Here is a 14,944-nt window from a genome sequence, read left to right as displayed (position 1 = left end):
TGTGGCCGCTGCGCGCGCGCATGCGCGGTGAGTGCGGGGCGGCCGGTGTTCCTCCCTGCGGTTCTGCGGCCTCGGAGGGCTTTCTGCGCACCCAGTGTAAAACTTTCAGAAAGTTTTCACTTTCCTGACGCTGCCGTGGCGGGTTCCCGCTGCGTAGAGGCGGGAGGTCGCGGAGCCAGGCCCCGGTGGAGCTGTAGGCCCTGCCGGCAGGGATGGGCCGCAGTGGTGGGCCTGAAATGGCAGACTGGGTGTGCGTCGCCGTGGCACAGGTGGTTCTAGGCAATAAAAAAAACCTTTGGCGGCCGTCATTGTGGGTTAAAGTGTAGTCTGTCCATTTCTTTAGTAACTCGATTTGTCTGACGCCCTTTTGGATAGGTAGAACTGTTAAAACCTGCAGGCTCCAGGAAAAGGCATGTGGGTGTTGATGGTGTCTTTTCAAAAGGCATGGAAGTCGAATGGGAGTGCAAGTTCACAGATTTGCAGCTCAGTCTGGAATTGAACTGGACTTAGATGGAGCTTTGGGGTCTTTTTAATTTGAGTGAGCCAATCGCTAGGCTGTTTTTCAGGTGATTTGGATACTGTGCAAATGCCTGGCTTTGCTTATTTCTGAGTATTGAGATTAATTTTAAGAGTACAATCAGAACTTGTAGTTCATTTCCTTTGAAAATATGAAGCTTCTTTGTTTCTGTATATCTAAGTTTTTTCCAATTGGAGCCATATGTCTTGATCTGACTGGGAAATTAGCTTTGAAGAAACATTTAATAATAGTGTTCTTATGAGTAATTCCATTATATAAACTGAACAACTGCATGTTGCAATAGAATTTTAGCTACAATATACTGTACCAACATAAAAGTGCATGTGTTCATATATATGTGCAGGTATACTTATATCTATGTATGTATTCCTAAACATTGTCCGGTTTTGCTCATCCTAAAATTCATTGGGAGGATCAGAAGCCATTTTGGCAGAGTATTTCTGCAATATCTTTTGTCACAGTGGATTAAGGAAGTTCCCTTCTTCGCGGCACTTTTGAACAATTTTTGAATTTTAAGGTTCTTCCATTTTGCCTTTATAATTCTGTGCTTGGTGATTATTATCACAGTGCAAGTGAATGCTAAGAAGATGTTTCAGAAAGCTGAACAGTTACTAGAAAGCCACAGATAATCATGGATGTTGCTAGGTAGATGTAAGAAAATGAAGACATTAAGGGATTTGCAAAAAGTAATTCCTCACTCAGGATAAATAATGGGTGCAATTCTAAATAGCTTTGTGCATTAGACATAGCTTCTGCCATCAATAGCCTGTTCCAGTTAAATAATAACAGCAGATGCTGTAATGTATTTCAGTGTTTTCCTGTGAAGAATTAAGTGGAAGAAGGTTTGTACACAATATCTGCATCAATATCTCTTTACAGATGTGTGCTCAGTCGTGTTCTGAGATCAATCAAGTTTGTCACAGTTGAAACCTATGCGTGTGAGATAAACAATACCTGTGTGAACATTAGTGGAGTCAACAGGAAAGAGAAGGTAATGCGAAGGGGCCACATTTAAAGAAAAATGAAAATGGATCTAATTATGCAGTCATTAAAAACAGGCAACTTTGCAACTGCTGTCAGTAAGAAAAGGAGCTGGCCTAGGGTTTATTGTTTACATACAGTGGAATATTGGAATAAAATGTCATGGTCCTAATCTTATCTGAAACACTGGAGTTTGTGAAGTGTAAAATATTTGTCATAATATATTATTATTTGAATTTAAAAGTCATTATAAATGAAATACAAAATGTAAGCTCCACGTGTTGGTGAACATGTGGGATTTCACATGATGGTTTTTACTTTGCCCAATTCCATAAGAGCTTTACAAGAAAATAATATAATGGTGATTTTTCTACTTAAAATCTGAAGAAATTGAAGGAATATAGAGTGGGTCTTAGGAAGAGCAAGTGTGAAAATGGCATGGGATGAATCAGCTTTGTGACCAGCTGAGGCATCCAGAGTGTTTTAATTCTAAAGCAAAAAAAAAAAAGACAGTTTAAAAGTTTTTCTCAGTACATAAAAAATGTTATGTCAGAGTATTGTTTTAATAATGCATTTCTTACTTGATTGTCACCAAGGCTGAGCTTTTTCATCTCACAACCTCAGGTCCACTCAGTCTTTGTAGACAAATATTGTTCTGTCATAGTTAAAGTACAAGCTCTTTCTTGATGAGATGCACAAACAGAAGTTTCCAGGTATTTCATGTGGCCATAACTCTTGCTGTAATAATAACAAGATATAATAGATTTGTATTTAAGTATTTGAAAGAAATACAGCAATCTGTGCTGATGGGTCTACCTGTAGAAAAATTTTGGTAGAAAAATCACTTGCTAAAACAGTAATTCCAGTTTATAGTTGAAATGCTTTCCAGACTCCTAAAGTTGTTATAGGGGTAGTAGTGTATGGGTTGGAGAGTGAAGGTGGCCCCTAAAACTCACGAAAGGAAAGTGGATGAGTTAAGCCTTAACTTGTCACATCATCCGGTCATTTCTAGAAGACGTCTCCAACAACGTCTTATGTATTCTGCAAGAGGAAAAGTGAGCTGTCCCAGCTTTCTCCTGTTCCTTCTGCTTATTCCATCCCTTTCATTCCTTTGCAAGTTGTGTAGGGCCTGCAGGAAGAGCACTTCCTTCTTATAGTCCTAACAAAGTTCACAGGAGAAATGTGGAAGGAAATTTTCTGTTCCTGCAAATGCCTGACATCTGCCCTGTGACTCTCCAGCCTCTTAATGGAAAATGCTTTCTCCCTTGATGTGTTGGAATTGTCACTGGAAGGCTTTTCTAATTACATATGTCAAAGTTTGCAAGAAGAAGAATAAGCCACTGGAAGATCTTCTGCATTACTCTAGCTATCATGTCACATTTCAGCCTCCGCCATTGTTAAGAAGGCGGCCTTCTAATGGCCTGCATGCTATATGTGAAAGATTTGTTTTCCAGAGTTCACTGTCCAGAGGAGAATCTTGAGGAGTCATTGTGGTACCACAGACAAGGCAGTGACCCATAAGTGGGGAGATAAAGATTTTGTTCCCAACTTCCCAGTGATGTGCTGTGTGATCATTGGGAGGCACCGTGCATGCCTCTCTATGTTCACTGCCTTATAGCTGTCTTACCTGCTTTGAATGTAAGGTCTTTGGTGATGGCACTGACTTTCTGGTATTTGTGTAACAACAAATGGTTATAAGCATCATGGTCAGGACAGTCCTTAAGTATGTAGAAAGTGGCTGGAATATGGAGAACACTACCATAAATAGCAATAATAAAACTTTAGTGACCCCTCAAGTTAGACTTTGGGCAAGTACATTTTGATGCTGGAGCTTGGCCCAATAGTCTATTAAAGACATTTTTAATCTATTTTCTTTCCTTCCTCCGGGGTGAGAGCAGTTGACAAGGAAATAAAATAATACAAATTATGGAATGCTGGTGAAATACTTTGAGAATGTCAGGAATCCACCATCTGACTTACTTTGTCATTCAATTGTGTCTTGACCTTAGAGACAGAGCCTGCTAATTTTGAAACCAATGAAGCATCAGCACGTTTTCCACGGAGCAGATGGATGCCAGGGAAAGATAAACTTGGGCATCTGAAGGAGATCAGATTCAGGTCCTGAGATCAGTTGTGCAGAGACACCCTTATGGGGTCACTTGAAGTTCTTTTCTTGACTGCAGCTTCAGTTCAGGTTCACCTGCCAGCACTGCAAGGGTTGACACCAAAGTTGTGGCTGTAATTATGAAACACCATGTGCACCAGTGGAAAGTTCCCACAGTAACTGTGGAATTTCAGTGGCAATTTCAGTTTTTAATTTTACAGATTTGCTGGGCTCATTCATAGATACTAATTACTGGTTCTATGTTCAAGTTGTTACAACTTAAAAATAGCCCCCTCTAAAAGGAAGTACAATATCACTGACCTAAAATGATTGTGTTGCTTGGCATTATTGTTGCTAGTTTTATGTTACAGGATCATGTTGTAGAAAACAGGGTTCACAGAATGCTCTTGGAATGCCACACTCCATTTGAATTCTGAGACAGAAAAATCTATTTGACAATTATTTTACATCAACTTAAGGTAAATAAGATGACAAGTTGTAAATGGCCAGATTGCATTGAAAAGTGACAAGGAAGTGTAACACCAAAAAGAGGTTAGATAGATACAGAAAATCTTTTCTTTTCCACCCTGCTGGAAATATTTTCATACCACAAGGCTGCTATTCTTCAGCTTGTTCTCAAAGACACTCTTTTCTATTGTTTGTTAAAATAAAATGTTTATTATTTCTATTGCACTACCTCATAAGGATCCTAAATAGATTTTAGGAGCCCGTTGCACCAGGCACTGTACAAAAAACACAGTGACTGCCCTCCCTCAGGAAAACTAGTGCAACCAGATAAAGTGCTGAAGAAAATAAATTGGCAAATGAGAAAGAGTTTAGGTAAGATAACAGCAGAGAGATGTACATTTGCATAGTCACAGTAATTTTAGAAGCCACAGGCTGCAAAAAAAGTGCAAAACTGCCATGAAACATCTTCAGTATTAACTCTGTAGAGGATCTGTAAGATGGTTTCTTGTTCTTTGATGGTGGAGGCAATGCATTTTAGAATAGCTTTTTTGAACTAAATGTTCTGCTCAGTGCAATGGTTACATTCAATGTGAAATAAACCAGAATATTCCTACATCCATTTTTTCCCCTAGAGCAAAACAATCCAGTTTTGGGAAAACCTTCCCACTTTTGTCAGTCTACCACAGTGGATTCACCAGGCCACATTATGATCAAGAGTGTTTTCCTTGTTACCACTTCAATAATGTTGTGTAGCAAAAAGGAACACTCAAGGAACAAAGACTTCCCATTTACAGAAAATCTGGCAGAAATTTCTGTCCAGACTGCTGAGTTCTTTCCTAACATAACTCAGGAAGTACAAAGATCCATGGCTTTCAGTATTGCCACAGCAGATGTCTAAAAATCGTTATATTTATTTTGAAACATTAGAATGTCTTTCAGTGCTTGGTTCTTCTGATGTGCCTTTTGATCTGTGAGCCATTTAGTCTACTCAGGTCACATTGTCAAGCTCTAGCTGTAGCCATCCACACTAGAAAGTTTAGTTGACAGTTTTGATTTCCACTTGATCATACCATTCTGGGGGCTAGGGCATTGGAAGGCATATCAGTTAATGCAGAGTTTGGGGTAAATTTCAGGAATGCCAAGAATAGGAGAATCAAGACTACTCTCACTTACATTATCTAGTGGCCTCTGTAGAAATGGGATTTTCACACTGCAAGTAGGACCCAAACCCACAAACCCAGACTCAGCACTGCAAGCCGCTGCACCATTATCATGGATTTATCATTGGGAATTTTACAGAATCGTGAAACATTGGTGGTTAGTGAGCTTGGTCTTGTTCACCCAACACCCAAGTCTCCATCTTGGAGAATGTTCCTATGAGGGTGATAGTTGTTTGCATCTTAATTAGGCTCTCTGGCAGAGTGTTTTCAAAATTGATGTTCCAGTTTTAAGCATTAAGTATCCCTAAGTTAAAGAAAAAAGTTGAGAGTAAAAGCTTTCTCACTACTTGCAACAGCTCCCACAACAAATTTCATTGGAAGTATAGCATACCATATCAACTGAAACCCAGGCTTTTATACTCTGATTGTGTCATGAAAAATGAATGCAAAATTACATGAATGTCTGAAAGCACATGAAATGCGTACTGTCACACAGGTAACGGTGTTCTGTCACCACACTATGTCACCGTTTATGCTGTCTTTGCAACAATCTAATTTATGGTCTTGTAAAACCCAGCCACAGACTGGGAGCAGCATGGAGCCTGTGGGAGGAGGGCATGTCACAAAGCAGGCTCTGTCCCTGGGGTTTCCTTTCCTGCTGCCGCATTTTCTGCAGGGCAGTTTAAAGACATATGTTTGACTCATCTAGACTTACTGGACAACGTGTTAGAGTTAGATGAGGTCCTTGAACTCCTCCTTCTGTGCTTATGCCAGGCAAGTCAGTCACTGCCTGATGCCTCAGAAATAAGTGGTACTTAAGTGCCTAATACCTGTGGTGGGTTATTTATGATCTCAGAAAAAGTGATATTCAAAAAGAGTGCAGAGAAGAAACCTTTCAGCTTCAGCTCTCTAGCTTCTGTCTTTCAAGTACAGAGGTGGGAGAGGGGTCTGTGAGCTTGCGCATGGAAGGCTTTCTGTCTTCAAAATGCTGGAAGGGAGTTTACAAAATGCAAAGACAGAAGCTTCAGGGCATGAGTATTGGACCAAGCTCTCTGGCCACTGGGTGCCACTCTTGTTCCACGGCGAGTGAACCGCACAGTCTAGCAAGGAACAAAAAGTTTACTGACTCTGCTGTACGTCCTTATGTCTAGTCAGGCTGCCAGAATACGAATGCCGTATAGCCCGCCTCGCAGAAATAAAAAGCAGAAGGTCAATGATAGACGTGTACAGTAAACAAGAAAAGAATATTTAGAAGCAAAATCCAGGCTACAAAACCTGGAGGTTCAGGTTTACTGAATATACCACATGAAAGGGTAGGTTGTTAATCATTAATTGCTCCGCTTTTTGGGAGTTCCTAAGTGGGCTAGGTCAGAATTTGTATTTTGCTAAGAAAAGGGTAAGAAGGCTGATTCAAAAAACTATTTTAGAAAGAAAGCATTTCACTGTTAGATTTTAAGTCATTTTTTTGTATCTAATGCAGCTGGTACAATAAAACGTAGTGCCTCTGTTTAAACCCTGCCCTGTTTATATCATTAGGGTGCTGTAGCTATCGCAGCATTCTGCCCATGCATTTCTGAGGTGGCAAACAACCACCACGGCTGTGGTGATGAGTATGGGAGAGTAAAGCTAACTGGAATGATTTCTCGATCCAGACTAAGGGAAGTACTAAACTGAAATTAAAAATCACCAGCAAGAAATTGCTCCCCTAATCAACAGTGTGAGTTTTTTTCTAAATATATTGTGCTGAGGCTTTACCTGGCATAAATTGCTACAGTTCCGTTAAAATCGTGGTGACTGCGCTGATTTCTAACAGGTGGGAATACTTTTTAATTCTTTTATGTCTTGTTAGTTTGATTTGGTTTTAAACCAAAATATTCTAACATCTTTGAAAATACAACAGTGATCTGGTCACTTCCAGATACATTCTGTCATACTGTGATAAGAGAATGGAGGTAGATGGGGGATAGATAGACTGATTTCTTTCTGGTCCTTCACTTGTGAAACTCTTGTTTGAAGTTAATTTGGAGCCACAGCTCCGCTCAGACTGCTAATGAATGTGTCTGTTTGGACCTGTGTATTAAATAGACATTATTCAATATTGTATTCAAAACTTAGAATGGATTTTTTTTATTGTAGTCACACCCAGATGTCCCCAACAGAACTCCAGCATGTCAGAGATTGTACTAACACAGCAGAAGATATGACCTCTGTCAGGAAAACCTTGCCACGTGAGTCCAAAAGAATAGGGAAAAGTGGATACTGACAGATTAAGAGAATGAGGCACTAAGTTAGTACTGGTCAGCATGACAAGCTGTGGTCTCAGCAAGGCAGCATTTTTTCTGTAGCATCACAAAAGCAGGCTTTGAAGGGTACGATAAGGGAACTTTGAGGATATTTACAGGGAAGGCAGAGGGGAAAAAAAATCAAGGTGCTTCTTTGAAACATGGGCTGCTCTCATGAACCAGCTGGCCTCTCAACAATGAGTAAGTTTCCAGGAAGCAGACTCAGGAATCTTTGTATACGGGCAAGTGAATGTGAGGGGGTGTGGCATATGTTGTAATATAAAAGGTGAAGCAGTGGAAGATGTAAAGAGAAGAGGGATCTGGCCAAAGCAAGAGGTAGATAGATATGTGGTGAAGGATAGCTATGACAAGTGGGACAAGAAAGCGTTCGTTTATGAGGGCCAGGGAGAAGGTGGTTTCAATACACGAGGTATGAAGAGTTGAGAACTGGATGAGAATTTTAACTACAGGAGTGAAAAAGTACCTTACAGATGTTGTGCAGAAAGATCTGCAAGACAAAGGTTGGGAATTAGGCCCAGATAAAGGTCCAAGGTGATAATGATAATCTGATTATATGAGTAGATGGGAGCACAGTGGTAATATTGTTGGCAGTGATCAGAAAAATTATTGCTAGGAATTTGCAGGAAGAACATTTTAAGGCAGTTTTTGTCCAGACCATGCCATCCCAGGCCTCATTCTGGGCACACAGATACACACTGGTAACTTTAGCTCTTGCCCCCTACTCTTAGCACATGCTAAGAGTGAAGTCAGAAGACCAAGACTGGAAAGCACTTGCAAAAGACGCCATATACTTGATAGCAGGAAGAATTTGGGAAAGTATTTGAAGGATAGGAGGAGTCTAATAGGGCTAAAGCTGTAAATGAGGAGGATAAGAAAGCTTGGATCTGGGTATGATCTAGGATAGCTGAGCATTAGAGGAGATCTAACGAAGACTCAAGGTTTGTTGCTCTAAGTACCTTGGAAACTGTTTCTCTGTTAAATAAAAGGCTTTAAAACAGTTCACCTGGGTAAGTAGCTCACTGACTCGTGGAGTCACACTAGTGAACAAGAGATCATAAGGAGAGTGGAAATAGGGCACTGGGGGACTTTGGGGTGAAGATAAGTGGCTTCTGTTTGCTGTGAGAGAAATGGAGACTTCCTTTTTAAACCCACAGTAACTAGGCTGCACAAGGTCTAAATACCTTATTAGATATTACTAAAAGCTGCAGTCAGCTATGTGACACTGTTGGAGAAAAAGTCCTTAGAGACTTGAGGAGCTCTCTGTGCAAGGGCTTAAGGTGGTGTAGCAAGCTGGTTGTCTGAATATCCATAGTATCAAAGTATCTCATCCGCAAGTTATCAAACCATTCCATCTAGCCCTAGCAGCAGGATGTGGAACAGGTACAGCTGATATAGGGACTAGAAAGGCAGTTAATGTAACTCTTGGTTTTCAGGAATAACAGAGCTTGCCAATATCTATTCATTAACTCAAGATTGTTTTTTCAATGGCTATTCCCCATGTCTCTTGCATTTCATCAGTTCGAAGCATCAAATTGGGTCAAATTCTGCTGCTTTGGTTTTAGTACCCTTCTAGAAATCAATACAAAATGCAGATATTACAAGCTAAAACAATTAGTACTTTTCAAGGATGCTTAAATGAACTATTTTCCGCAAATACTTCATGTTTGTCTTTGATAACCACCTCACAAAGTGTTTTCTTACACTTAGGCAGTGATTCCTTATAGTTAGAAAGGCACTCAGCTGACATGGTTATAAACACATCTGACAACTTCTTAACCAGTCATGTAGCTTCCTCTTTGAGATCTATGGTAGGTTTTCTCTGAGGAGTCATTTAGATCCTCTGCCAAGACATGTATTTGAATTGTTAAGTTTAGTTTTGACAGTGCAACCTTGAACTTAAGACATCTTCCCTGTTTTCCAAAATTGCAGTAGATTATCATGGCCACATTTCCCTACTAAACAAATGACATTTCAGCTTCCCTGCTCACCTTGGTATCTCAAATGAGACATGACAATTACTGACAATTTGGTGTTGGTTTTCATCAGAAAGCAAAACCTAATCAGCTTTTTGGTAAGTATCACTCAACACTGAATTACATGACTATTGAGAATACTATGTGGCATGTAGGTTCTTGGCAAAGGATCCAACTCTGTGCAACTTCTCCTTCAGATTGAGGATATATCAGATCACATTTTTACTTCTGGTCCCTGTCTTTTTTCTGCAGGTTCAATATTCCCGGGTGCTACCTAATGTGTAATAATGGAAAGGGAGAAAATTCCATAGATGACCCTGAGACTTGTTCAACTGCAAACAAGAAATACAGCAATATCTTTAAAGAATCACAGAATTGTTTAAGTTGGAAGGGAGCTCTTGAGGTACTCTAGTCCTGTGTTTCAGTTTGTGCTCATTTCCTCTTGTCCTGTCAGTAGGAACAACTGAGAAGACTCTGGTTCTCTTTTCTTCATTTTCTCCCATCAGGTGCTTATACACAATGATAAGATCCCCCTGAGCCTTCTCTTCCTTAGGCTCTCTCAGCCTGTCCTCTCATGAAAGATGCTTCAGTCCCATAATAGTTTTTGTGGCCCTTTGCAGGACTCACTCCAGTAAGTCCATAACTTTCTTATACTGGGTAGCCCAGCACTGGACGCAGCACTCAAGATGTGTCTTGCCAGCACTGAGTAGAGGGGAAGGATCACCTCCCTTGACCTGCTCTTCCTAAAGCAGCCCGGGATGCTGTTGCTATTGAATGATCTTGTCTTACAGGGAATCAAGATCTGGTGTTGGGAAGCCCTGATCCCTTCATTCTGTGCTATCCTCATCAGGAGGTCTACCTGTGGTACTGGGAATCCTATATGGGGTAAACTGGCATCTCACTTGCCAGTCATCTGTAGAGTGATCTGAACAACCTGGTCACCTCACTTGGAATTTTGCCTGCCGCAGAAACACAGGTGGTTTTCAAGTCAACCTGCAGAGACTGTTTTACTGGACTGTTACCCTCCAGTGATCCACCGTTCTGGACATGATTTTCATTGTTTTGAAGCGGTAAGAGGAAAGGACGGTTTCTTCTAGGCAGTTATACAAGTGTACAAGTGGATTAATGATCCATAACAGAAATCAGTCTCTTAGGCCCCAGTTTCAAGCTTAAACCTATATGCAGCAGGGTCACAGCCATTTGCCATCATCACCTTACCCGACTTCAGTATCAGTGTCTCTTTGAACACATGGTGGGGTCCACAGCTGCATCCCATAAACATGCCTTGGGCCTATTACTCAACTTTGGGAGTTCTGAGTTGTCTGCTGCCTGTGTACTTTCCATTGTAGTCCTGGAAGCTCTCCAGCAACCTTTGAGATACAGCTACAGGTAATCAACATGAGGAAACCATAGACATTAGGTTTGTGACTTGTTCACAGTGAAATAAATTAAGGACCTCTCCTTTCTGCTAAGGTGCTCACCTCTCCTAAATCACTTCTGTTATCTGCCGTGATTCCCAGTGTATGTGGACAGAGAAAACTAGGCGCAGCTCAGGAGGGCGGGCAGCCTAGAAGTTCAGGAGGAGTTGACAAACTTAAGAGCTCAAGACCTTAGGCTTTTGGCTCTTTTGGTTGTCTAAAGCCCAAGTCAAAATTCCTATCAGTTTTCTGCGTGTTATATCATTTCCTCAGGGCTAGAGACATTGCTGGAAGCAAAATTTTTCTTTGCATGGTGCCAGATAGAAAGCTATTGCAAAATCAGTGATTCAACAGAGGAACAGGCTTCTGGGTGAGTGGCACAAACTCCCGAGCTGCAGTGATGTTGTCCTGGATATGAGTCTGAAAAGAACATTTCCTGCCTAAATCATCATCAGTAAACATCTTCACTCACATTGCTAGTCAGGGATGGCAGCCCTATGCCCTGTGCCACCCACCATGCCAATCACACAAAGACAGCCCATACACGCCCGGGGCATTCAGGGGCCTCACAGATCACTCTGAAACATCTGTAAAGGAGCTGCTGCCATATTAGCATTCCCTTTCATTGTGTGCCACTACCTTGTGTGACCTATCTGAGCCCAGTCCAATAGCCGGAAAAAGAATCGTTGCTGGGCCTCCACGTGCTTTACAGCCTCCTGCAGCTCCTGCTGCCCTACCGCCCATTCTGCGACTGACCGCGTCCTCATTGTCCCTGTTTGCTCCACAACGGGACTGATCTTCATACCTTCTGACTATGATTAAGGATTGCCAAAGCCATGTTGGTTTGAATTTCACAAGCTGGCTCAGTTTACATAAATCACAACAAATTCAAACACCAGGCAGAGGAAGACACTAATCCTCCTTCAGGGCAGCATGAGGAAGCCTTCCAGCTATTCCTGGTTGAGGGCAAACCCCTGCTTCACTGAACAATGGTCTCTACAAATGCTCTGCCTCCTGTTGTGCTTCCTCTGCCCCTCCCTTTCCCTTGGTTTCTTCCCAGTTACAATGTGCTGTTTCCCAACTCAGTGAAAGGCCTCATACCTTTGACACGGGTTAGTATTGAAAGTACTAATCTATATATGTCACTTATTTATGTCACATAGATGCCTGCATTGTATTGAAAGTCAATGTGATTTAGTCTCCTAACTCAATTCTTTTTGAAATGTTACCTTTGATAATCCCATGTATTTGATGAAAAATCCAGTTGTAAATATAATTTTGATTTAGTTGATAACCTAGACAAGTAAATGTTATGATTTTCAGCAGCTGTAGCATTGTTTAGAGACATTAGCAGATGTGGTTTTATAGCCATATACATCTGATCATCCTCTCCCAGCCAAAACACACATTGAAATCTCGTTCTTGTCTATTTCAGAAAGCAAAGTATCCAAACAAGAGCAGCTAAGAATGCAAATAAACTGGAAGAGCTTGAAAGCACTGTCATGGACAATGTCCCAAGTTACAGTAATTTTGCAAAATGTGAAAGTAACTTGCAAATAATCTAGGTTCATACCCTTTGTAAGAATGATCTGTTCTGTTTCCCACTCCTAAGGTAAAGGGATCTCCTCAATCTACCCTTGGTTTTTATTTTCACATTCTTCCAGACATCTGCACGGACAAATTATTCTGGTTAAAAAAATTGCATAGTTCATGCTGTCAGTGTCGCCATTATGCTTTGGATATTCAACCGCTTTACTGAAGCTATGTAGGACTGAGCTGACAAAAGTACCTCTTCTAGAGCTTCCAAACACAGCTGTGCAAGGAGTAACTCTATGCAGATAATTAAAGGATGCTTTTTGCAGAAAGCTTTTTTGCAATATAAAGTCATTCTGTATTTAAATATCTTAGGTCATCTTTGTTTTTTAGGAGATTTTCACTTTAATTGTTCATCTTTTCCCTTCCTGTAGCACAATTTAATTGTGTGCTCCATCCTTTTAAAGTGACTGGGTGGAATTTTAAGTGGCAGAATACTAAAAAAGTAATTCAACTGTGGAGCTGCTATCATTCTGATGGTTTGGGTTCAACCCTACATGAGAGCATTAATTAGCTTCAGTTCATGAAGCAAGCTCTCAATGACTGAATTTCTAGATTGATATTGTCTTTTAGAGTAGTTTTCATTCCTCTGCTTAACAGTATGTCCCAGTGCTCTGTGGTGTTGGCAGCTGCTGGAGTTGAACTTACACAGTAAGGTATGAATTACTTTTTCCCCCCTCAAATTTATTTTATTGACAGGGAATTTTGAAAATTCATAGATCCATTTTCTTTGATGAGCTTTGGATTTTTATACACTAGTTCACACCAGTCAAAAGAAATAGGATAAAATCAGCATAATAAAATGCCTTCTGTTCTATTCCTCCCATCACAACTGCAAACGTTCATAAATGTTTTCTGATTACTTCTGCAGGAGGTGAAGTGTACTAAATCCTTCCTTCCCTAGCATTAATTTAATAGAAAATATTAGTGAATAGAATGAGAAGGAATGAATTTACTCTTGTAAATAGTATTATTGCAGACACGGCTTTAATGTACCTTTAAGCAGGGCAATAACCAAATACCATTAGTCTGGATTACTGTGGAGCCAATAACAGAGGTGATAAAGAGTCGGGATGAAGACTTCATATCTCGTTCTCTTAGAATTTATTTTAAGCTGTTAATGGAGGATAGACATAAGAAATAACTGGGTCCACCTTTGCAATCTTAGAAAATTCTCTAAGTACAAGCAAGGTAGCAGAAATCAGAAAGCAAACAAATGCAGTGTAGCATCAAATGGTCATAAAGGGGATAAGTGCATCCCAGGAAACTGAAGCAGAATGTTATTTATTTACCTAGCTTTATTATTTGTTATTGTATATTCTTGACATGAAATATTTAAAGAGGAGCTTTAATACACTTGAAAATTTTCTGATCTGTCCTACATGAAAATGAAATCTTGGCTTCCCTGACAGCGCATTGCTGTGCTATGTGGTGTTTAGCTGGATGCTGTTACTATGTGAGGCAACAAGCATTTTCCTGTGCTCTTTGCTCAGAGCAGGATCAGCCTTGAGTCCAGCATCAAAATCTGTACTCAGATATTTGGATAATATCACTTAGTAGAAAACCCCAAATCTTGTTTCTTTTCTGATACATACTATTTTTGTTTGTTTGTTTTAAACCTCCTATTTTATCACAGAAATCACTCATTGTATGCCAGAGGACCTACTTTTCATGTAAATACTTTATATCATACATATAATTCTAAAAGTGAGCAAGCGTGTATCGTGCTGGTCCTGGGAATCAAAATACTTGCATTTCAAACTGTGCTGCCTAATAACAATATTAACCATTGTCACTAAAGAGAAAATAATTCAGTTCAGTTTTATGTTCATTCAGAAAGCTCACAGATATTTTTAAGGACCATGTCAAATATAAGTAATACAGTTTATGGGAGAGGAAGATTGCTGTAGCAGTTCGAGCAATAGTCTTGGTCCTCAAAGGCTGTGGTTTAATCCTTGTTCTGCCATTCCTTCGAGAGCTTGAGGCAAACCACTTAGCATTTCTATGTCTCAGTTCCCCTTCCAAAACTGGAAGTAATAAATTTTCCACCTGACAAGGATATTATGAGAAAACATACATTCAAAGCATTTTGAACCCTAAAGGGACCACTACACCTTTTACCCTTGATGCTTAAGTAGTAGCAGCAGCCAATAATTTGAACTCAGTTACTGAGCTGCACCAGTAATTTCCATTTAACTGAGCCTAACTTGTGTCTGGCTAGCGTGGCTCTTCCAGAGTAGTACCCAGGCTTGATTGGATGACAGCAAGAGATGCAGGATTTACCATTTCCGATGGGGCCTTCCAGTAGCTAATCACCTCCTCTGTTAAAAGTGAGTGCCTTATTTCCTATTTGAAATGGTTCTTGTTATGCTTTAATATGCTAGATTAAAGAGCCTGCTAGTGCCT

The 14,944-nt window shown here is 40.4% G+C and overlaps 1 long non-coding RNA gene across 1 annotated transcript; it reads left to right on the top strand.

The window, feature by feature from the left end:
* The first annotated feature begins 98 nt into the window (after window positions 1-98).
* LOC142034509 (uncharacterized) lies at window positions 99-9,900 on the top strand. Its single transcript, XR_012651672.1, has 3 exons — window positions 99-269; window positions 1,418-1,529; window positions 9,780-9,900. It is a non-coding gene; the product is annotated as an uncharacterized LOC142034509 (long non-coding RNA).
* The last annotated feature ends 5,044 nt before the right edge of the window (window positions 9,901-14,944 follow it).

Source organism: Buteo buteo, chromosome 9 (assembly GCF_964188355.1).
Source record: "Buteo buteo chromosome 9, bButBut1.hap1.1, whole genome shotgun sequence".
Taxonomy (NCBI): Eukaryota; Metazoa; Chordata; class Aves; order Accipitriformes; family Accipitridae; genus Buteo; species Buteo buteo.
This window is presented reverse-complemented; position numbering and strand designations above follow the sequence as displayed.